The sequence below is a fragment of the Frieseomelitta varia genome, unplaced genomic scaffold (genome assembly GCF_011392965.1).
Source record: "Frieseomelitta varia isolate USP_RPSP 00005682 unplaced genomic scaffold, Fvar_1.2 scaffold_271, whole genome shotgun sequence".
In the NCBI taxonomy this organism is placed as follows: domain Eukaryota; kingdom Metazoa; phylum Arthropoda; class Insecta; order Hymenoptera; family Apidae; genus Frieseomelitta; species Frieseomelitta varia.
In genome coordinates, this window is record NW_025110003.1 from 169,610 (window position 1) to 196,402 (window position 26,793).

General features: G+C 28.1%; 1 long non-coding RNA gene across 1 annotated transcript; it reads left to right on the forward strand.

Moving 5' to 3' along the window:
* The first annotated feature begins 4,363 nt into the window (after positions 1–4,363).
* Positions 4,364–10,507, forward strand: LOC122528946. The gene is made up of 4 exons (XR_006306705.1): positions 4,364–4,786; positions 5,406–5,453; positions 9,759–9,902; positions 10,030–10,507. It is a non-coding gene; the product is annotated as an uncharacterized LOC122528946 (long non-coding RNA).
* Positions 10,508–26,793: the final 16,286 nt, after the last annotated feature.

A 26,793-nucleotide genomic window follows, 5' to 3' on the forward strand; every position in this document is an offset into this window, starting at 1 on the left:
CACGTACAAATACAAGTCGAAAAGAGAGAATAAATGTTTTGAATCCGAGGTTTCGTTGTTGAAAAATTCGAGTTTGAAGATTTGTCAAATGCATTTGTCGTATTTGCAATTGTATAGATTGTACTTGGTATCATAGACAAGACATATATATAGAGTGTCCCTGATTAGGTTTTTCCTGTCAAACTGCGAGAGCTTATTCTAGGGGTCAAAAGAAGAAAAAAATGTTATACGAAGTTTGCGAATTAACGCTTTGTCACAGAGATGTAATCAAAAATAGATACTTAGTATTTTACCAATTGTAAGTTTCAGTATTTCAGTCATTACTTTTCTTTGCCTGTTTCATAATTGGAAACGAGTGTTGATAAATAGGTAAAAGTCGATCCTATAACCGCTCGACTTTATACTTTGAAACAAAAGGTTTACTCGACCGAACTGAATTAAAAATACAGTTGTTGAAATGCAACAAGATACTGAGACACTGCATAGAGCAATAAATTTTTTATGGATGTCAAGTTTATATCCGAGCAGAAAGACACCATTTTGAAATGAGACTTTAAAAATAGTGAGTAGCTATTTATCATTGTTTGTTTATATCTCCTTAACAAAGTGTTAATTCATCAACATATTATTCATATAACATTTTGTTCTTCTTTTGCCCTCTAGAATAAGCTCTCGCAGTTTAGCTGGAAAAGCCCGGGACACCCTGTATAAAATATAGTATTTTCTATTAATAACAGTCTTGTCACGTATTTCCCATTAGTCTATAAACCAGAGCCGGCTAACTGGCGGCCCCTGACCGCTAGCGCTATCCCCTCCACTGCATCGATCTCCCCACTACATTGAAATTTCCTCGCCGCGCATGAGCCCCACTCTTTCATCAGATGGCTGCGGCAAGACAGAATGAAGAGAGTGGGAGCTAATTTTCATGATGGGGCAAGCTGAATGAAGAAATTCGTCAGGATAGAAAGAAAAGTTCATCTGTGACTGTCATAGATAAATTTCGCATCTTCAGTTTGATGGAAATAATACATGTATAGAATCTGCCTTGAATTTCAAGGTCAATTTTTTTTTTTTTTTTCATTGTATTCTACTCATCACGAAGGTAAAACTTTTCCAGGGAACCATTGATGGAAAAAAAAAGAAGCTTTGTAGTACAATGCTATACAAGCTTTCATTTATGCACTTTTCATTTTACAAAATACTCTGTTCTACATTTGTCAAAATATCTAATAAAAATTTGAACTTTTATTATCATCTAGTTTTATATTTAATTCAACAGCTTTTTCTTAAATTAATGAACCTAGTATATCAATGCTTCGTTTACCAAAAATCTATTTGCACACAGCCCCATTTAATTTAATTCATCATTTGTGAATAATTTTCGATTCGTTATTTTTAATTAGTTTGCTAATTAGAAACTCAGAAAATGAACGCAGCCTTTTCAGCCTTGTTTAAATATTCAATAATATTCAATTTAACTTTTAATTGTAGCAGCACTCTTTTTCTTTTGATATTCGTGACATTAATGAAATTTGTATGTAAACTCAGACAAGTCACTGCAATTCAAAGTGGGAATGATACAAGTTCCAAAGTATAAACATTCTAAATATATAGTTATTCTGCATTCGGATAATTTATCGTTTAGATAATGGAGAGTCGGATAATCGACGATCTATAACTAATTTAATTTAACAATTAATCGCATTTAGTAATCAATTCAGTACACATAATTAACATATTTAGTAATTTAACTTATTAGTTAAATTTAATTATCAATTTAATTCAATATATTTAAAGTAAATAATTAATTTAATATATTTGTATAAAAAAAAAAGAACAATTGAAGGAAACACATTACGTTTCTTCAGTTGACTTCACATAAAGTTTACCTATCTATCCATCAAACATAAATATATTTCAGATATATGTACACTGCAATGTGTTTTGATATGTAACACCAAACAAATGTGAAAAGTTCAATTTTCTTTCTAAATCGTAAACTCACAATTGATCGACTCATAGTTATTTCCTTGCATTTTTACATTCTTTCGAGCATGATTTTAGTAAGAATTATACGTATAATCACGTTGAATTACACCATATTGCAAGATTTGATTAACACGGACGATTGTTTATCTGTTTTCGCTGGAATAAAGAAACACGCAACTGTTTGATTCATCCACTCAAGCTAGAATGTAAATGTATAATGAATAATACAGTGATATCATTTTCGTTTGCACGTTGAAATGACATCATCTTTTTTCACCACATGTGCAGCAGGTGGAACAATACGTATTAATGAGCAACATGTCAGATATCGAGTGACGCAATATTTCTTAATAAAAACGTTTCCATACCGTCAATTGTCTTTGATTAAATGCAATATAATTTCTGGAATAACAACTACAACAGCTGGCAGTCAGTTTATCTTATTAGTCTGAGTATTAAACAGTTTACAGCGATTTTAGTGAAACAATTATTGGTAAATATTGGCAATATTTAAATAATATCAATTTGGCAGTATTTATTGATTAGTATTTATACATTATCTTCCTTGAATCTCTAATAAATAAACCAATTATTTTATTATTGTTTATAAGATTATTTGTATAATGAATGACTGAATCTTTATTTCAGCCTTTTGGCCTAGAAATAGACCTCAGTACTTATATTATTCTTTACATTTTGTTTTCCCTTTTAATTCCCTTAATTGTCAAGTGTTCTCTTATTTCTTTTCCTTTACATACTAGTATTGCATGCCAGACTTTAACCTAACCTTATACTATAAATAGACTAATTGGACTAATTAGAAAATGATATACGCACAATGCCTTAACACTTATATATTTATAAGATTATTTGTATAATACTTCAATACGAATCAAACATTCAAAAAGTTCTTAATTTAAGACATAAATTTATAAATAATTAATTTTATATATAAATTTAGATACCATTTAAAACATAGACTGTGGAGCTTTTCAAAAAAAAGGAAAAACGTTCTTACATTCCAAGTTCTAATAAGAATAAATGAAAAAAATTTTTGAAAACGGAACTTTCATTTTGAGTAGAATTTATAAAATAAAAATCATTCGACAGCAGCAACGATAATTTGTCCTCAATATTAAATAATTATTGTGGCAAATATTGAATACTATTTAATAAATAGTACCACGATAAATGTTCGTAGCAAAATTCAAGAACTCGTAATAATATTGGCGAAAAAAAAAAAAATCGTACATTAAGTTAATAGAGAAATTTCAATCTTCAAATTTACTATAGATTCAGTCATGAAAAAAATTTTTCAATGTTTCTACACACAGTGACAATTCATTGCATTTTCGAGAAGTAAAGTATCTTCACTTTCTTACCTGCTATGTGATGTGAAGACATCTTGAAATAAAATGAACGAAGCATTTTGAAAGTAGAGGCTTGGAACTTTAAAACGAGCCCAAGTTTATTATTGTGCGATTTCACTTGACGAAATTGCAACAGTTTCAATATTCAGTGTTCGAATATCTAATCTAATGTATAATCTGAATCACTGTACGTAAAAATATTTTCAATATTTACTATACATAAACTGTGTTTTATAAGTTATGCATACTGCATTTTATAGATATTTTATAAATTAAGTTAGGTCGTTCATCGCAGCCAACGATTAATCTCTTGCGCTAGTAACTGGGGTTCGCGGACCATAACGAGTGACCAAACCGTGTACAATAATTCGTCTTCTTTGTTGAATTCATCGGTATATCACTGGATAGAAATTACTAAGAAGTAATAAATTTATTATTTGTTTTGCCTGGGTTATATTTCAATTATACCTCAATATACTAAATTAAATATCTATTAAATATAAATAATAATGTCAATTAATTAATTATTATTATTTGTGATATTAATTTAATTAATTGAATATTTATTAAATATCAATATTTACTAGATTAAATATTTTATTAAATATTTCAATACACTTCAATATACTAAATTAAATATTTCAATATTTCAATGTACTAAACTGAGAAAATATTGCAATTTTTTTGGCCAAATATTCTCGACGTGCGTGGCACGTCATTCCAGCGCAAAAGGTTAAACTAGGAACTTGATAATTATTTATTAACAGTTTGAAATTTAAATAATTAATAATTCGAAATTATTAATAAGTAAATAAACGTAATCATTAATTGCGAGTAACGATTATCGTTGAAAAATTTGATCGTTGATAGTTGATTTATTTTTGGTCGACAGTCAGGCGGATTGCGATCGATTGCGAATATTTCACTCCTTTATGATGGTAAATCTGTTGGCTAATCGTTGGATCGAATGTGCCGTTACGCTTTTTTCCCGAAGGCAGCGCCAGTGCATCGCGATTGCACGTACTGATGCAATTTTCTAACTAAATGTGGTTCACTGACTTGCCGTTTAGTTCAGTGAGAGGACTCGATACACGGGAAATTTTGCCATTTCACGTTGCCAATCGTGAAACAACGGTTTTGCAAACGGTCGACCGATTTTCACATTATCCAGATCCCACGTTTTTTTTTCATGCAACTCGCCTGTTGTGCCACCTAGTGGTAGTTTCAGCGAAGTGAGATCGAAAATCACGAGTAACAGAAAGTATAATAACGTGCGTACTCTCTTTACAACACTAATCCATCGTCGTTTCATCATTTCAAAAAATCATGGGGGCCGTTTGATTACCAAAAAATCGAAGATCGATCGCATCATCGACGTTCAAGCATTCCTGAAGAACGCTAATTGTAAAAGTAAAACAGATCCGCAGGTCAGTGACAGAGATTGATAACAACAACAAGCAATCACGACACAAGAACCACAATTTTACGACATCTTGCGAGCATGGAGAATAAGACGATAAATTTTTTGGCGCTGACAAGAAATCTAAATCTAGAACAGCGGTTCCCAACCTGTGAGAATACGTACCCCTGGGGATACGCGAAAATAACAATTAGCAATAGCGGAAAACATTAAAAAAAAAAAAAAGGAAGGAGTTAAAATAAAGACAAAATTATAGTGTTCCGATAATTTAAGTCGTTTGATTATTTAGCTAACAGAAAATTAAAAACAGAAAACAAACTTTTTTGAGGGATGGGGGTTTGATTATGATGTTCATAGATGAAAAGTCTAATCAATGGATACGGGAGAGAAAAAAAGGTTGGGAACCACTGGTCTAGAAGATTCCCCAAGAAATTATGCCTACATAATTTAACCGCTTCGCACTATGCAAGAAACCAAAAGAAATGATCGAATAGCATTAATATTGCCAATAGATAAATTTTGATTATTATGCTTTTATATCTTTTCGTCGCATATGATTACTTCGACTTGCGTTCGCATGCAAATTGCACGTGCTAGGTTAAATGACTCGTTAATTGTGTTTACAGGTGGGGGTGGTGATCGAGACACGCTGGCCATACTAATCACAAGTAAAAGTAACTTTTTTATTATTATATATAAAATAACTTTTTTATTTCTTATATAAACAAAAAGGAATATTTTAGCAAAATCTTATTAGAAACAAAAATATTTATTCCAAAAAAAAAAGAACAATTTTATTACTATACACTGGTTTAAAATTAAAAACTAATTTGTGAGTAAATACAATTCTATCATGTGAATGAACCAACTCTTATAGATATTTAGTACAAGATTCATGCCATCAATTTAAATATTTAAAACACTATGTAGAAAAGATTTGTGTATATTTTTTCATCTTGTGACCAAACTCGTCTCTTTCGCATTTTACAATCGTATTAAAAAATAACTGTAAAATGCATAAATTATAAAAGGAATGAGATCACACATGAAATAAGGTAATAAATGCATTCTGTAACTTGTATGAGATAAAATGACACCATCTTACTTCATGTATAGATTGTGTGGATAAATAATATCAAAGTGACATTAAATAATAAAAAATAATAGAAAATATTGTCAATACTTGTATCAATACTTAATGTTATACTTAATATTATCAATACTTGTAATAAAAAATATAAATAATTTTAATATACAGTGACCGATGACAGTGAAAAATTGTCGATAATTTAAATTGATATAATTTTGTAAAAAAGAAACGACTGATCTTTTGAACAATGATTTCTCAAAATTCGTTGGTATAGTTTTTTTTTTTTTTTTTTTTAATTTTATTGAACTTTGAATGTTAAAGTCAAAGTTCAATAAAACAGTAAGAAAAAATTGTACGGAAAGTTTTGAAAAGAAAGACTTCAATCTTCGAAATGATGATGGATTTAATTACGAACAAAATTTTTTAAATTTTACACGTATTTGAATTTTGACAATTTTAGAGAAAAAAGTAATTGTCTCATTCTATGATATAATGTAAAAATCGTCTTCGAACTCACAATTGTCAAAGCAGAGGTTTCGTAAAATCAAACTAATTGCAAGTAGATTGTTATATTTTACGAATGACTTTTTTTAATGATGAAATTACAATACTTTAAATTATCGATAATATTTTCATCATTATTGGTACAATTCTGTATATATATATATAAAATATTATTGTGTAGGTAGTATAAAATAGTAATTAATAATATTTAAAATAGGTTGACATTCTGAATAATGTTTTTCTCTACACAACAGTTGCAAACAGTTTTTGAAATATTCGTAAAGATATTTTTGTCACCTTATATATTGTATCTCTAACGTTTGCATTAATTACATTTGTATTGATGCCATCTTGAATTAGTTTTGTGTTAGATTTAAATGTTGCCATGTATTGATAGCTTTAATAAAATAAAATATCTCCATATGACATTGCCATTAGCACACGTATTAAATAATAACACAACTAAAATTAGTTATTCGAAATTGGGAATATTTCATTTGCAATGTTGAAAAAATTATTCAGTTATTTTCAGTATTTACTGTGTATTGCATGTTTGAGTTAGGCGGTATACATTTTAAGATAATTGAAACTTTAAAATGAGTCCAGATTTTATTGTTCCATCCAAAATTACAACAGTTTAAACATTTAGTTTAAATTGTCCAATATTAATGACATTTAATTTCCAACGAAAAAAATTAAGTCATCAAAAGAACCAATTACATAATTAACTAACGTTGATACAATACCTGTGTTACATATAAAGAAGCCAAGAGAGAGATATATTATGTATGTACAGATACAATACTTCAAATCTTGTTAAATCTACATTTACATCGTGTTTAGATTTACACGATAGAGAGATTATGTTACAATACATGGTTTATGAAACACGCTTCTCTTTCGAAGCATGTATCTACTTACATTATTCCCGAAGGAAAGGTCTTCACGTGTCGATTCGAATATGCTTTTTCTATGCGGATTGCATCACGTGGTATAATGTGTTTGTGTAACTTGTGGGACACATTTCACTGAACGATGATCGGAGTCGTTATACGTCAGAATATAAATTGAGATTGTGACGGCGATTGGGAAACGGTGGCCGTGTTAACGCGAATCGGATGTGGAGAACCATTGGTAAAACCAGATATGTAGGTTATAAGCATAAATATAGGTTAAGTATAAATATAGGTTATGGCGGAGTTGGGCAGAATATCGATCATTCAATCAAGATATTAATTATGATTGCTGATTAGCAAATAATAGAAGTAATCAAAATTATTGTAATCGAATTGTTACGATTAATCACAAAATGACTACACCTTTGATTACGATTGCATTTTAGTGACGTAGTTTAGTTTTACGTATGTATGTATTTCGTAGAAACTACACGTTTATTATTTGCGATTACCTGCAGAAAAATCAACATTTGTTGCAGTATTACGGTAAATGGTTATAAATAATATAAGTTATTATAAATTCAACGAGGACAGATACTATTATGCAGAAAATAATACGGCAGGTATCGAATAGCACAACTCTAGGTAATTAACACATTTGAACACGTGTTATGGCAACGTTACAGATCGTAAGAAAAATTAATCGTGCGATGATTTAAAAATTACAAATTACAAAGGTTAAACGAGATTATCGATTTGTTTCGGAAATGATTAATTGATTAATGATTACAATCATTGTGATTGCATTTGGTAATTGATTTAAATATAAAGGTAAATTAATCAGGCGATGATTTAAAACCTAAAAGTTACTCGAGGTCACTGATTTATTTTGACAATGATTAATTGATTGAAATATGTAATGTGAAATTGTATTTATAATAATAAGAATATTTGTGGTATATAGTTGAAATAGTTGCAGAATAGTTGGTTGATAGTATGTTATAGAGTATGTAGTATATAGTTAGAATATTTGTGGTAGAAATAAAAAATAATAGTAATGATATATAAAATAATATATAAGTAAATTTATATACAGTAAAAATAATATATATAAGTGATTGAACCGTGGAAAAAATTTCATTTAAGAAAGAAAGTGACTCTATATGAAAAAATAAGTCAAAGAAATAAAATTTTTTTACTTAAGTTTACATTTTGGAGAAAATGGAATTTGAAAATTTCATCAAGTATACTTGAATTTGGCTAATTCTAGACGTGAAAGATAGGCGAGAATAATTGACACGAAATCATTCTACGTGCGAAAATGAATTAAATGAACGCGGAATAACTTTTTTTTTTTCATTTAAAGTTTCATTTTCAAGAGAATGAACTTTGAATGTGTCTCGTTAAAAATTGCTTCGACAATAACTTTTCAAACTTGATTTCCTCGAAGGCGGAAAATTTTATGCAAAAAGTTTTCTTTCAAGCCTAAACTTCGCTAAAACGAAGTGTACTCGATAGATTTTCAAACTCGATAATGAAGCTTTGAAATGAAAAAATTTTATTCTTCCTTTTTAGACTTGTTCTTTCGTGTAGAATTGGAAACACCCTATATATAAAAGTTATACAAGATGTTTATTACAAAAATATATATTTAATAAAAACAAACTCAAGAATAAATGAGCAATCGATAAATTTTAAATGTACATAAATCACTCTAAACGTTCAAGTTTATTAATAGTCTATAGATTTTTATGCATTGTCACATTTTTATGAACATAATTGAAAAAGTGAAATCTAAATAGAAACTACATAATAAATCATAATAAAGACTCCATTATTTGGATAATTTATATAAAAGAGCCATGCACTATTGATCCAAGTTTTTCTTCTTCTTTCTTTTTTTTATTATATTTCGAGTTATGATCAAATACTCAAAAATCAAATATTAAAAATTTTAAAAATTTGTGGTTTGTAGTTTAAACAGAATTTAATATAAATGAAGGGAAATTATTTCTGTGGAAATGAAAAATTCGTGAAAATAAAAGAAAGTAATTTGTAAGAAAGGAAAAATTATTGTCAAGTATTAATAAATTAGTATTTAGTCATTTAGATCTAATAGAGAGATGGCAAAAATTGTGAAACCTCTGCAAAATAAATTGAGCAGAGTTTAGAAACACTTAATACTTAATAATCTGTAAACTCGAATTCTTGATTCGTTTACCCATACTAGATTTTTACAATTTATTTTTTTAATAAATCTTGGATTATTTTTATTTTTATTTATTCTTGTGCTATAATTTTGTAAGTGAAAATTCTTTTTATACGATTTTGCAATTTTACAGGTGCAAGTTCGTAACAAAAATTTAAAATACTTGAAATATAATATAATTTAAAACACTTGAAATAGTCGTAACAAAAATTTAAAATACTTGAAATATAATATAAAATATTTGAAATAATTGCTTGTAAAAGAAATTGCATCGTTTCAGATGGAACGTTGGCTGTAAATGTTACTCGGAGAATATGGTCTTGTAACATTTTTAAACGCAGTGAATTGCACCAATGGAAAATTGTCGATAATTTGAAAAAGATGATATAACATGGCCTCATTTTTAAATCTCTGCTTTGAATTTGTAAGTTCGTTTTCTTTTTTCCATCATTTTATAAGACTGCTTTTTCCTTGAAAAAAATTCAAACCCGTATGAAAGCATTAAATAATTTGTATTATTAGTTTCCACGACGATTTTTTTTTCATCATAGGTTAAATATTAGTATTACATGAAAACAATTCAGGAAATCCTAGTTAAAAGTTCAGTAAAATGGTGAAAAAAAATCGTACATATAATGAGTTTCAAGGCTTCGCGATGGTTTCAGTCATAAGAAAAATTTTTGCACTAGATAATAAATTCAAACACGCGTTTGAATTTATTATCTATTGCATGATATCTAAAATCACTTTAAAAACGAATTTACGAGAACTATTCATATCAGAGTCTTTAACGCTTTGAAATAAGATCAAGTGGAATTTTTGGACACAGAACAGCTATTCGATTTGTAATACACAGAAAGATGAAGAAATTATTTATACTGAAGAAATATATCGAACGTGAATTATTATTATTAGCAATAATGGTTGAAATAAAGAAAATGAATGAAAGTGAATAAAATATTTCAAGACAAAATCCAAATGTTTTCAACACTCTTCAAATAAAATATTATTTTGAAATAGTGTGTAAATAAAATATTATAATGCTATGTATAAATAAATAAAATATTTATTACTTAAACTAAATAAATAAAATATTTCTTACTTATACTAAATAAGTAAAATATTTCAAAAACAACATACAAATGTTTTCAACAAACATCTTCAAATAAAATATTATTCCCAAACTAATACGGTTTCCGACATTACCGTTCAACCATAGACGTTCTAACGATCTTGGAAACAAATATCTGTAACGCCTTCCTCAACAAAGAATACATAGTCGCCGTATGCCTTCGACACAATCTTGAGAATCAAAATCATTAATTCCCTCATCGAGTAAAAGTAAATGGCAATATGCTATCTTTCATAAGCAACTTCTTATCCAATAGATCAATCCAAGTCAGAGCAAATGGATCTCTGTCACAACCAGTTACAATCAAAAACGAAGTCCCACAAGGATCAGTAATGAGCGAGCACCACACTATTTTTAATAGGAATCATCACCATCAACCTCAAGCCACCAATAAAAACTCAGATATTTGCGGATGACATAACCATCACATGTAGCGGAAAAAATATAAGCTCCATCAACGAACATTTACAAACAGCTATCGATACCCTTCAGGACTGGTCAAAAACAACGGGCTTAAAATTTTCTCCCAAAAAAAACCCAAAAAGGCATCCTATTCACCAAACTTAACCCCCGACCTAAACTATATCTAAGTAATCTTGAAATTAAGTTTACAGACACCATCAAAATATTAGGCCTCATCTTCGACAAGAAATTATCTTGGGCGCTATGCCTAAAAACCTTAAAAGAGTCTTGTATAAAAAGATTCAACATCATAAAAACCCTTTTCAATAATAACTGGGGAGTGGATAAAGACACTCTTCTAGAAACATACAGAGCGTTAATCAGATCCAAACTTAATTACGGCTCTACCGTTTATAACTCAGCCAAAAGCTAAAAAATAATAGATCCAATCTCCCACACAGTTCTTAGACTAGCCACAGGTGCATACCGAACATGCTCCATTAACAGCCTACTATTCGAAACCAAAGAAAGTTCCTAACTTTTAAATACGCACTAAAAGTCTCATCCACTTCAAATAATCCTTCCTACAACAACATCTTCTCCAATAGATACAAAGCTTTCTACATCAATAAACCTAAAATTCCCTCCCCTTTCCATATCAGACTTACCAAAATGCTTCAAAATCCACCACTTTCAAAATCCACCCCACCATTGAACGCAAACCACCACAAATCCCTCCATGGACGATAAAAGCATTCCCAACTAACACCAGCCTTGCCGAACTCCCCAAAAAAATCCTCAGCCCAAATGACCACAGAACTCGATTTTTAGAACTTAATAACAATTACTCCCAATACAGCAAGATTTACACAGATGGGTCAAAAACGGACACTGAAGTTGGATACGCCATTACCACTGAAAAAGCTAAAAAAACACAAAATCTTCCTACTTCATCATCCATCTTCACAGCCGAAACTTATGCCATCCTGGAAGCCATCAAATATGCACACTCAAATAACGAAGCCCAGATCGTCATTTACACCGACTCCATGAGCGTTACAAAATCCCTAACGAAATCATATGATCGAGAAAACCAACTAATATCCACCATCCAAGAACTAAACCACAACCAACCTAACACAAACGCCACAGTCATCTGGATTCCAGCTCGTCAAGGAATAGAAGGAAATGAAAAGGCCGACGCAAAGTAGCAAAAGAAGCCACAGTTCCCTCGCTTATTAACAATCGCAATCATCTTCCAATCCCCTGCGACGACCAAATAATCCACAGCAAAAAAGTAGCTAAAAAATGAATGGAACGATACATGGAAAACAACTAAAAGCACCCAACTACACAAAAGTATCCAAGACTTTCACCAGCAAACCTTGATGAGCAACAGGAAAGAAGGAATAATTATTACATGCCTAAGAACCTGTCATACCAAGCTGACACATGAACAAAATCAAAAAAACCACACCACCCACATGCACTCATTGCAATAAGTGCATCCATTAACAATAACCCACATACTGCACGAATGTCACACCACAGAAATCCAAAGACAGAAATACGGAATCAAGGCAAATATAAACCTGAAAACTTCTCAAAGTGGCATACAAAGAGTATAATATCTCAAAAACATAAACTACTACACACATAACATATCTACACATGCATAAATAAATAAAATATTTGAAAATACTTGATACACCAATGTATTTTATTTTCAAAGTTATACTTAAAAATAAGCAGGATTGTTCATTATTTACTGTTTGACATATGTATTTTAACCAGCTGTGATAACGTCTCCCTTTTGAAGGAAGGACAAGCTCACGGCGGAAGTTAGTATGTATCGTCGATTAGCGTGGTGTAACGTGACGTGGCGTTTCTATCCTTACTCGGTTTAATCGAGTGAACGTGACCATTTTGAAGTCTGAAGTCCATGACTCGCAGAGACACGTCCCGAGTTGTTCTGATGCAACTTCGAGAGCCTCGGGGTCATGAAGTCTTTTATCGTGATTGATGCTAGTGTTTGAGTATCGATAACGACCGTGTTCTCGATACTGGGCCCTTTTTCAACTTGGTTGGTTCATCATTCGGAATTGCTCGATGGCCAGGCGATGTTGGTAATTAACGAAGCTACCTGAACAGCTCGTCAATCACGTGATAGTTTGCGATATTGGATTTCAGGAATGAGTGATGAACGTTACCACTATCGAGGCATAACATTGCGAGACATAAAAAATGTCACAATATCTATCAAAGAGATAAAAAAATGTAAGAATATTATAGTAGAACGAAATACTTGTAAAATGATGGCCAAATAATTTAAATAAATAATTTGGTTGAAATGACAGTAAAAATAAATGAAAATAAATAATGATAAATGAAATAATACAATAATGTAATGTATTGCAATTATGTATGGTAATAAATTATAGTATATATAGTAATTTAATGTAATGTGTTACAATTATATGGTAATACTTATGGTATACTATAGTAATACTAGTAAACAATTATATAGTATATGTGGTATAATGAAATGTACAAGCTTTTATTTACAGATGATACACCTAAATCATTACAACTTGAACGACAATAATTAAAAAATAGAATGTTTCTTTAGAACACAGTAGAAATTCCTTTACTCGATACTTTTCGAATATTTTTTATAATATTACATTATTATTAATATAAATTATATATAGTTAATAATTATATACTATTATATTTAACTATATAATATTTTGTATAATAATTGTATACTATTATATTTAAATATATAATATTTTATATAATAATTGTATACTATTATATTTAACTATATAATATTTTTTAACTATATAAAATTTTATTCGAAGAATTTATTCGACTAATGGCCAATTCTGGCCTAAATATTTCGAAAAATGTGACTGATACGAAAAGACCTGTCGAATAAAAGTTATAGGGTATTAAAGACTACATGTTGCGACGTCACCTTGTTGACCTTGACATTAAAATTTTCAAATAGAGACCCATATTTTTTTACTATATCTAATATTCAGATGATTAACAAAAGCAGAAACCTTTGTCGAGATATAAAAATGTGACGTGTCACTGGCATGTTGGGTGAAATAGTATTTCAAATGAAATACGAATATACATTTATAGAGATTATTTTCTATATAGGGTTCTATTTGCTTATTTGAAATAATTATCTCTTTTTCTATTGATTGAAATATTATTTGACATTTATTTTGATTTTACAAGGGAAACATATTTATCTTTGAACTTGAAATAGTTATTTGAAATGAATATTCCTCTTATCATTCGTGCAGGGAAATATTTGAATATTCAATAAATTGCTATTTATTTGAAAGCACTGTATCAGCAATTATGTGTTATATTCGGAGCTGGATAAAATACTATTTGAAATGAGTGAATAGTAAATAGTTATAGTAGTGGTAGTGACTTGTAAATATTTATTACCGAAAATGAAGTGAAAATAAAATATTTTACTCGATATAGTAAGATTTTAAAATTTTATATTATTTAAAGTTACTTATTTATTTAAAATTATAACATTATTTAAATTATTCATTTAAAATTATATTATATTTTTAAAACAATATTTTATTTGAAGAGATATTTATTACTATAAAAATAAAGTGAAAATAAAATATTTTACTCGATATAGTAAGATTTTAAAATTATATTTATTTCATATTATTTAAAGTTATTTATTTATTTGAAATTATAATGTTATTTAAGTTATTCATTTGAAATTATATTACATTTTTAAAACAATATTTTATCCTGAAAATGAATTGAAAATAAAATATTTTACGATATAAATAGTAAGATTTTAAAATTATAATATAATTAATATATTTATTTTATATTATTTAAAGTTATTTATTTATTTGAAATTATAATATTATTTAAGTTATTCGTTTAAAATTACGTAACACTTTGAAAGTAACATTTTATTCAAAGAGCATTGACAACATTTGGAATTTTGCCTTGGAATATTTTATTTATTTCACTTCACTTTCTTTAGTTTGTTCACGCAGTCGTGCTGTCGACGAGACTTTAAACCCGCACTCGACAAAAAGATTGCACCTTGAAGGAGTAAGAAACAACTCCATGTACGTGCAGATAGGAAAAAAAGTTCATTTTATAGCACAGGTTTGTATAATTTTACACACAGTGTCTTGTAACATTTTGTCGCGGAGTTCAAATCGCCGAGCGATTAATCGAATTTCTTCTCGTTTTCTTTCACAACGATTTTCGATGGAACTTGATGAAACGTGGCGCGTGACCTCGCCAATGACACGCACAGTTGCAAAACCGGCGAATATCGGTGATTCGTTAATCGGTTAACAGCAAAAGGGGGCAGAAAAAAATTGCCTCGCGATGATACGTGTTAGACAGTTTAGAAAAAAAAAGCCGTGCTCGATAAGCCGATAAGTTTGTATTGTCTGGCGTGGAACAAAGGAAGATACGCGATCGCGTAAACTAAATATCTTTTTTTATTTTTTATCTATATTTTATCCGTCCTTGAGAAAAGATTGAAGTATCATATCGTAACCTGTTGTTTTATTAAAAACTAGTTCTAACTTTTTTTTTTGCGCAGACTCTCGTTCAAACATCTTAACACTTTATACATTCGGTATAAATAGTTTTACATTTCAGTATTCAGTATTTTCGTAATACGATTCTTAATGATATTTCTTATATTATATAATATATATTCGTAGATCCTTTGTATCAAAAAGTATTTGTTTAATTTTTTTTTGTTAATTAATTACATCTAAATACATCTTTAATTTCTTCGATACATTACATCAAATGTAATGCTGCAATTTCATCAAGTATTGATTATGTCGAAAACTGATTGAATAACTCTTTATTATCGTAAACTGACAGTAGTAGTAAAATTGCGTTAGGGATGAAAAGACAAATATTTAATATAAATATTAAATATTTATTATTGTAAATAATAAAATAAAATAAATTAAAATAAATATTTATTACTGAAAACGAAGTGAAAATCAAATATTTTTACTCGATACAGTAAGATTTCAAAATAATATTTTAAAATTATATTTATTTTATATTGTTTAAAGTTATTTGTTTACTTAAAATTATAATATTATTCGAAATTATTTATTTATTTAAAATTGGAAATATGAAATTCTTTTCGCTAGAGAATATATTTTTGAAAATTCATAAAATTCACAAGACTATTTATTTTATGGAAAGAATATAGCGAAAGATAATGCAAGAGAGAAAGGAATAAAATAAAAATACGTTAATAAATTAAACAAAGTTGAAAATAAGGAACATGCCGAGATCGATTAGGGAAAAGTTAGAATCAAAGATAATATATATGTACATAAAATAGAAAAGAAAGGTATATCGTTAAATAAATTTAATAGTAAATAAATAGAGTAAGCAAATAAAGTAAAAATAGAAAAAAAAGGTATATCGTTAAATAAACTTAATAGTAAATAAATAGAGTAAGCAAATAAAGTAAAAATAAAGTAAAAATAGAAAAAAAGGTATATCGTTAAATAAACTTAATAGAAAATAAATAGAGTAAGCAAATAAAGTAAAAATAGAAAAAAAAGGTATATCGTTAAATAAACTTAATAGAAAATAAATAGAGTAAGCAACTAAAGTAAAAATAGAAAAAAAAGGTATATCTTTAAGTAAATTTAATAGTAAATAAATAGAGTAAGCAAATAAAGTAAAAATAGAAAAAAAAGATATATCGTTAAGTAAACTTAATAGTAAATAAATAGAGTAAGCAAATAAAGTCAAAATAGAAAAAAAAGGTATATCGTTAAATAAACTTAATAGTAAATAAATAGAGTAAGCAAATAAAGTAAAAATAGAAAAAAAAGGTATATCGTTAAATAAACTTAATAGTAAATAAATAGAGTAAGCAAATAAAGTAAAAATAGAGTAAGCAAATAAAGTAAAAATAGAAAAAAAAGGTATATCGTTAAGTAAACTTAATAGTAAATAAATAGAGTAAGCAAATAAAGTAAAAATAGAAAGAAAAAGGTATATCGTTAAGTAAACTTAATAGTAAATAAATAGAGTAAGCAAATAAAGTAAAAATAGAAAAAAAAAGGTATATCGTTAAGTAAACTTAATACTAAATAAATAGAGTAAGCAAATAAAGTAAAATAAATGCAGTGAAGCGAGAAAAATAGAAAGAGAAAGTATGTTGCAAAGTAAACTTCACATAATAAGTAAGCAAAGTGAAAATAGCGTAAAATGAGTGAAATAAAATAATAAATTAAGTAAAGTAAATGAATTGTAAATGAAGTATATTTGCACGTATTATACTTCGCTTGTTCTGGTATTTAACGCACATTGCTATGTCTGAGAGCGTTATCTATTTATTCCATTTGTTTAATTTGTTCGATAGCGGTAGTCGCCAACTAGGGGTCAATGATTCCTTGGCGTTTCTACCTAATTAATCTTCGCGTCTACACAGTATGGAGTATTTTCGAAACGTAATGAAAGACGGTTTCTAATTGCTCAATCGTTGATTAAACTCATTATCGGTTACGTCAGAACGACCTTTATCCGATCTTCAATTATGTATATAACATTGTTATGTATCTCGCTAAATTATTAATGGAATAATCTTGAAAGTGGCTTAATTTGTTAATTTAAGATTCGAATTTTGTCGAATTTTGTTCAGTGATAATTTTATGATGTAGTAGATGATAGGTGAAATGGCAGAATTTTAATACAAGTTCCAATCGCGTGTCTATAATTTACTATAATTTTATCAAATTTATGGTTTGTAATACGTACATAATTTTATCAAATGTATGGTTTTGATACATACGTACTGTGTAATACTCACTTGTAATAATATTATTAATTTATTTTAATAATATTATTATATAATATAATATAATATTAATATTATTAAATTTTGATTTTTTTAAATTTAATAATCTCTATAATTTACTATAATTTTATCAGATTTATGGTTTGTAATACGTACATACTGTGTAATATTCACTTGTAATAATATTATTAATTTATTTTAAAAATTTTATTATATAATATAATGTAATATTAATATTATTAAATTTTAATTTTTTTAGATTTAATAATCTCTATAATTTACTATAATTTTATCAGATTTGTAATACATACATACCGTGTAATACTCACTTGTAATAATATTACTAATATTATTAAATTTATTTTAATAATATTATTATATAATATATAATATTAATATAATATATTATTATTATTAATATATGTTATATTATATTATTATTATTTTGATTTTTTTTAGATTATTATATCTCGCCAGATTATTCACGAAATTATTATATATTCTATTTTCCGAGTTATTTAAGATCTTGTATATTTGTATATTTATACGTGTGTAAAATTGTGTATATTTATGTTTATATATATGTAGAAGGATATAGTAGAATATGTACATGATTCGATCTGTGAGTTTCCTAAACTAACTTTATTACATTTTAATTTAAATGCAGAATATCGAATAAATCCATTGTTTCGTATTTTTTATAATTATTGGCACAATTATTATTAAATACTGAAGTGTGTCAACTTCATTTCATGTGTATTCATTATGTTCTGAAATTCTTTCATCAATTAATTAGTAATTTATTCTTATATATACTTATACACTTATATTATATACTTATATACTTATTTATATTATACTTGTATGCTTGTATTATATACTTATTTATATTATACTTTTATACTTATATATACTTATACACTTATATTACATACTTATTTATATTATACCTATATACTGGTGTTATATACTTATTTATATTATACTTATATACTTATTTATTTCATATTATATACCATGTATATGTAAAATGGTATATTGGGTTGTAGATGATAGATAAAACGGTGGAGATTTCAACTTTAGCTTTCTGAAAATTATAACATTTTGAGTTTGATTAATTCTAGACATAATAGAATGATTAGGGCGCTTTTCTACGCATAAAAATAAATAAAATTTTTTTCACTTAGAAAAATAAACTTCATTTTCTAGAAAATAGACTTTGAAGACGTTTCGTTAAAAATTGCACGCTTCAAATTCGATATTTTCGAAAACGAAGCACCTTAAACGAATTGTACTTTGCTACGTAGAATTGTTGGTGAGATTCAAGTATACTTGATAAATTTTCAAGCTCGAAATTAAGCCTCAAATGAAATAAGTATTATATATATATATGTATTTTATTTTTTTTACTTATTTTTGACACGAAAAATCATTTGTTGCTTGATTGTGTCATTGCCGCTCTGTGTATGGTTGGAGTGATGCAATTTTTCAAATCTTTGTGCGTCTATGTAGATAAATATACACAAATTACGTAGTAATTTATATAAATCGAAACTGTAAACCGTGATTCATAAAATTACAAAATTATCGCTATTAAAACATTCACAAATGTTCGATTAAATTATCGAATATCCAAATTAAGCTCTGTATCATTATTATCGGACGAGGCACGTTTACAAACGTCTACAAAAATATTCGATAAATTATTATGTAAAAACGTATGCTTGGTTGCATCATGTGCCGAGCAATTTGAAGTACAAAATAAATAAGCAATAGTTTCCTTTTAAAAATATATATATATATATACATACTGACATTGAAATGTCAACGTTTGAATATTCTCGAATTTTCTTAAGAAAAATCTCTCTTTTTCTTTCATTGATTTTTTTTTTCTTTTTTTTTTTGTACTTTAGGCTTTTATCTAATACAAATCTTATTTTTGGCTATTATCTGAACTTGATCCTGATATAATGGATGAACAAATGATTTGTGTGCAATAACATGTTTTGTGCATTTAGTATTACCCTATATATATAATATGTAATTTTATATTAATATATAATGTAATGTAATAAAATTAATATATAATAAATAATAAAATTATATTAATTATATAAAAAAAAATTTGAATATTTCAACTAGAAAATTACAGGAATTAATAAAGTAATTTCAACATCAAAAATTAAAAATAATAATCTGATTTAAAAAAAAAAAAAAGGTAATATATTGAAAATGGTAACGTAAATTTAGAAATTGGATTTGAAACCACATTCAGATGAAATTTTTTTTCTAAATTAATTTTTTTTATTTATTGAAAAAAATTTATTCAAATTAAAAATAATAAATGATATTAATATAATAAGTATGATAAATGTCAAATAAATATAAATTATAACATGTATATGTATAATATGTGCGTAGTGAATAATAATACACGGTTTCATTTATACTTATATTTACATTTGTATATACTTGCCTTTGATTGCCTCGATTTCTCGTAATTCTTAGTAATTTTATGCTCCCTTGTATATTTCTTATTCTATTTCTTTCTGTGTTTCTTTTATATATACATGGTGTGTCCCACGTAACACTTTTCACGATTTTTCAAATAACTTGTGACAATCTGTGACAATATAAACAATCTAATGAACATTGTAACAAAATCTAAAAAAATGTTTTCAACAAAAGTTGATCAGTTTTCGATTGGCTATACAATGTAATAAAAAGAAAATTTCCAAAAAATTTTTTTCCCGATAATTGTCAAGGTCACCTTCGTTTTTCTTTAATTTTTCACTTTATATTTTTCACTCGATAGCATTGTAGCTCGTATCTAGACGAATTCAACGACCTAGTATACCATGATCTTTGGATGATCTTGAAGGCAAAGAAATGAAAATTTCAACAACAAATGACAATCAACATGAATGAATGACAATAACTTGTGTTTATTATCAAGACTCGTAATTACATTCAACTCAGGAACCTGACTGAGTGTCACTGAAAATGTTTAAATTCACGTTTCAATATGACCATATTCTGCATTGATGCAACATAGAATAGCAATACGGAACTGATTATGCATGTACATACATTTTGAATTTCTTGAAAATTTTACTCGGCAACTGAAATATACTGATTCGTTGTATTAATAATTACTCATTTCTTATTTCATACACGCTTGTTGCTGTAGAATTCTAATAATTCCATAAATAGAAGTCGAAGGATCACGGCGATCAAACTTTGAAACGATAATACTTTTACCTGTATGCGTGTGTGCAATATTTATCTGCAATATTGTAAGCAAGGCGTTTACAAACAAACTTTACACAACTATACTTCTTCCCTTGTTTTCACTTGTGGATTGTGCTCTTTCAATTTTGCCGGGAGAAAATAGTGTTTCGTAATTTGTGGGACCTTTGTGGGAGCTGATTGCCTAAAAATAATGAAAAAAGTCCTATCTGTCCTCGTTTATGAGATATAATGAATTTTCTGTTTTAATTACTTTTACAAAAGATGCTCGAAATGCACCATCTTGCATTTGAAGACAAGGCCTGCACGCCTCTTGTCATTCATCTGGTTATTCTCTCTATCATTCCTCGTGTTTCTCGAATTTGTCGCAAGCCTTGCTCTAATCTATTTCGTAGTATTTCACCATTTTCAATCGATGTTGCGTATACAATAGATTTTAAATGTCCCCACAAATGAAAATCTAATGGACTCAAATCCGGAGAACGAGCAGGCCGTGCAACAGGACCTCTCCACGACCGATCCATTTATTTGCAAAGTGTCGATTTAAAAATTGCCTAGCCATTCGGCTAAAATGCGACGGAGCTCCATCATGCATAAACCACGTACGAATAATCTAATATCGACTGGAACTTCCTCTAATATTTCGTGTAAACGCGTGCTCAAACAATCAACGTACTTTGTGCCTGTTAGCTTCTCATCAAGAGAAAAAGGTCCAATTGAAAATTTATCAATTATTCCTGCCCATACTAAATTTAAACTAAACTGATGTCGATGTCTTGAATGCACAATACCACGTGGGTTTTCTTCATCCCAGTTATGATTATCATGAAAATTGAATGTACCATTCCTGGTAAAACTAGCTTACTAGAGTTTGCTCTGTTTATAAAATTCATTACATCTCATAAACGATGACAGATAGGACATGTATTTACGTGGCTTTTTTTTTTCATTATTTTACAATCAGCTGCCAAGTTACGAAACCACCCTGTATATTGTCATCATGATCTAACTGTGTAATCAGTATGTCGGCTGAAGCTTTAATAATGCGTTAATAATGCGTATTTTACATTTTAATAGTGTTATTTGGATTAACGTGTAATTGTGTCCATAAAGTCTCTTTACAATTTCAAAAATTTATTACACAAGCAATTGATGAGATATCTTCATCGGATTTGTTCTATTTACTCGGTGGTTATCAAGGTTTTCATCACATTGCATTTCAGATACCATGTCGATGAATAAGATACTGTTAAATGAACCTTTTACAAAATGGCTACTCTACGAGAGAAGGCACAGTGCGTGTCACGGTTTATTGAAACGAAATCGGGTCTGCAGACTCGGCGAAAGACTTCAGAACGAAGTATGGAAGGGATCCACCGTCACGTCCATCAATTCGTGCGTGGCAAAAGAAATTTCTGGAGACAGTGGACGACTGAGAATATCTGATAAAAACATCGATCGTGTAAGAAATCGAGCATCGACTTGATGTGCTTCGTGCAACTAACGGTGCCTGTATATAGGTATATTAAAGAGGCAAGAAAAAAAAACTTAAATATATACGTCTCATTTTGTAATAATTTCCACTCATCTTATTTTTCATTTGCCTTTGTAATAAATTTTTGAAATTGTAAAGACACTTTACGGACAACCTGTATTATACGTAATATGTAAATCTGAACCTGCAGTTAATGCTAAAGACTGTTTAAATATTATTGAAAATCAAATTATTGTTGACAATTTTCATTTTAGGTAAAACAGTTTTCCATCTTCACCAAATTTTTATCTTCTTACATATGCTTTATGACTAATTTTGGAAGTAATTGTCGGAAAGTTTCGCTTAGCAAGAAAGAAAATTTAGAAGAAATTCCCCCTCTTCTTCGATTTTCAACTTTTTCCTCGTGCAAGAGAGAGAGAGAGAGAGAAAGAGCGTGCAGTTGAAAAAAAAAAATGCAAGCAGGATTCACTGGGAATTCATTTTCGTCATAACGGAACCGGATTACGGCTCGACGTTCTTACGTAAATTCCAATTGTTTTCACGACGCGCTGCTGCAACGGATCTAGACGTATCTAAAGACGTATATCTAGCATCAGTGACGTTGCTCCGATCGAAACGTCGCGTCGACCATTGCACTCAAACAGTGCTGCAACAGTGTTCGTTCGTTGATTCACAGCCGACAGTAACGACGACGTGTGTAAACGTTGTTATGATTTTATCGGTAATGTCGCCTATAGCGATTGCGTCAGAGCAAAGATAGACGTGAAAAACGGGAAAAAACGCAGTCGATGATATTTACCGGATCACGTGCTTGCCCGGGGAGGAACGACTCTGATCCGACCGATTGCTAATCGTCGATGCGAGTACGATCGATTACGTGTGCGGATCCTAGGCAATTTCTAGTCCTTGGTTTCCTTGTATTTCACATGCCATTCCGTGGAACGAACGACTCGTCTTCTGACGACTCGGGAAACTTTTTACACACGGTGTTTTCCCGGGTTTAACGAGGTATTTTGATAATTAGGCTCGTATAAAATCGATTTTTTAGGGATTTTTTTTTTTTCTAAGGAAACCGTCGTACATTTTTGTATGCAGTTTTCGCGCAAATTTGCCAAATTTACTCGTACTTGAAGGGTATTTACAATTTTTGTTTTAACGAAATTAATGAAGGTTGTGTGGAAATTAAATAGCATTGGGTAAATAGCATTGGTTTTTAAAAATGGATTCGAATGGCTGACTTAATTGGTATAAATGTAGCTATCGCATGAACCACGGAAACAGCGAAATTTCGAAAATTGAAAAAAATGGTAGCATTTTGAAGTTGAATTATCGATTTTCCTTGTTCTTTTTTTTTTTTTTGTCTTTTGAATGGTAAAAATAAATAGAAAAAAAACATCAGATACAGATCTTCCGGTGAAGATTCCAAATTTTAAGTCAATCGGTTATAAAAATATAGATTTGAGAAAAACACATTTGAAGTTTTTTGTTATCCGTTGTACAAAAATATTCATACCTACGATCAATCGAGCAGTACAAAAAATAAAATATTATAAAATAATAATAATATGAATAATAATATTATAAAACGAAATATTTTTTGAGAAAAAAAACACATTTGAAGTGTTTGTTACCCGTTGTTACAAAAATATTCATACCTGTGAATATAAATGATTATATAACACAAACAAATAAATATAAATAAATAAATATAAATAATTATATAATATAAATTGTTGTACGTTTAATAATTTAATTAAATACAGTAAATATAAAACGTACTTTATACAATAAACACTCAATATTTTATATTACACGTTGATTATGAAATATATACAATGAAATACACATGATAATTCATATTAAGTAAATACTGTGTATTAAAAATTAATATTAATAATTCAATCGTTAAGTTATGTCGATAAATACTGAGTGTTAAAAAATAAAAGTGTCCTAAGATTTTTGAGCGTAACTGTAACCGTATGACAAAAGAAGTGACAAGTCTATATCTTTGATTTGGTTGTCTTATCTTTCACAATTGTACTATCAGTTATAAAGCATTCTGCATATTGTACACGACATAATAAATATTGTGCATTGTATTCAAAGAACCAAAATTCCAATTACTAGAAAAAAATGCAGTATTTAGAATGCTGATGATTTGAATTGCCAAAATATGTAAAAAAAGTACTAATTTGTGACACCATTATGGGAGATATTAGGGTCGAATGGTTTTTTAATCAATGTAATTTTAATGTTGTTTCAATTCAATCTACTGACAATTATAATAACAACAATAATAATTAGAATAACAAATGTTGCCTGTAAGAAATATGCGTTATTTGTTAGAATTATCATTATAAAAGTTTCATAAATAATTGTGCAATTTTATTTACTTTAATTATAAAAAAATCGAACTCGTTGACACGACTAATTCCAGAGTTTTAAAATTAATATTAATTTCTGTTTGGACAGAAACATATAGTTGTGTAGATCTATTTATTTCAATTATCATTTAAATTATAATGACTTGTATGTAGAATAATTTAGATACGATTGTTCTATTGTCAAAGGGTGTTTTCATTTGTTGATATATTAATATTAATGTTAATATTTTTATTATTTAAAATATATTAAAATATATACATATATTTTAAAAATAATTAAAAACAAACTTAAATATAATTATTAATATATATATATATATTTGATATAAATATAATTATTATATATATATATATTTGATTATTAAATATAATTATTATATATATATATATATATATTTGATTTTGGTTGGTAAAAATATTAATATATTTTTGTTGAAAAACACTTTATCAACATTTAGTCAATACTTTATGTCATTTGTTATCGACACTTTATCAACAATAGTTATCAACTATTAGTATTAATTATATGTGATATTTTGGATCAATATTAAGAATATTCTTATTAATTCAAATTATTTCAGGTTTATTTTCACTATTCAAATATTAATTTAAAAGAACTTCTCATATTATAAAAGATATTAATTCAGGATGAAATAATTCGATTAATTCATACATAATGGTGCATCATTTTATTTCTTATTAATTTATCTTCACGAAATGTTAGACGAAATTTATTTTATTATTCATTTAAGTCACAACACACGTATGAACAATTGGAAATTCAATTTTATTTTTATCAATAGCTGCTGTACTTTTAGGATACGTATTTTTACATTGAAGCGTGATAATTTATTAACGGATAAACTACGTTTCCAAAATTTCACACTTTTATCAAGTACGGATCTTCAATACTCGCAATTAGTCCAGATCCTCTATTATCCGAAAAGCAGATACAAATTCTAGACCAGCAATATCACACGTGAAACGATTATTGTTACTAGATTATTTCTAGCTACATGTATTTTATTTATTTTTTTTTTTTTTTTTTTAAATTCCTGGCGTGTCAAGACCAAGATCAAGAAGTACGAAAGAGATTTTCAGACTCGTGAGAATGATTTGAGTGAGATAACAGCCCTCTCACAATCTATCTGCACGATACTTTGGATATGCACAATATGTTTATGATATGGCAATTGTCATTGTGTGAAAGAGCTCTTCATTCACAGTTGAAGATAACTAAAATTTATGGGACGTTTAGTTGGGAATTCTATACTTGCGAGTTGTGAACAAAAATATTTAGAAATTTCTAATTTGACAGGCTGAGTCTGAAGTACGTCCACTTATCTTATATTGTCAGTGATATGTATCGCTAACACATTGTATAGTCTTGAGCTATGTTGAGTGTCTGTGTAGCACGTGTTATTTTTGATGATTTCTTCGGAAGAGAATGTTTAAAAATTGCTTCAAATTTGAAACGAATTTTAAATAGTTACACTGAAGCTTTAAATACTTAACCAAAAATGTTTATCTGTAGCTAATATCTATTTAGATTAAAAGAGAAAATTTATTACCTATTTTTTTACTCTTTTTTTGTAAAATTTATTATCTATTTTTGAATTTTAATTTGATTAAATTTTATTACTTATTCTTCAATTTTTTTTGTAAATCTTATTACCTATTTTTTAATTTTAATTTGATTGAACTCTATTACCTGTGTAGGCGAATAATTCTACACAGGAATTTCAGTTAGCAACAAAGCGTATATTTTCGTGATAAAACTGAAGACTGGTTCGG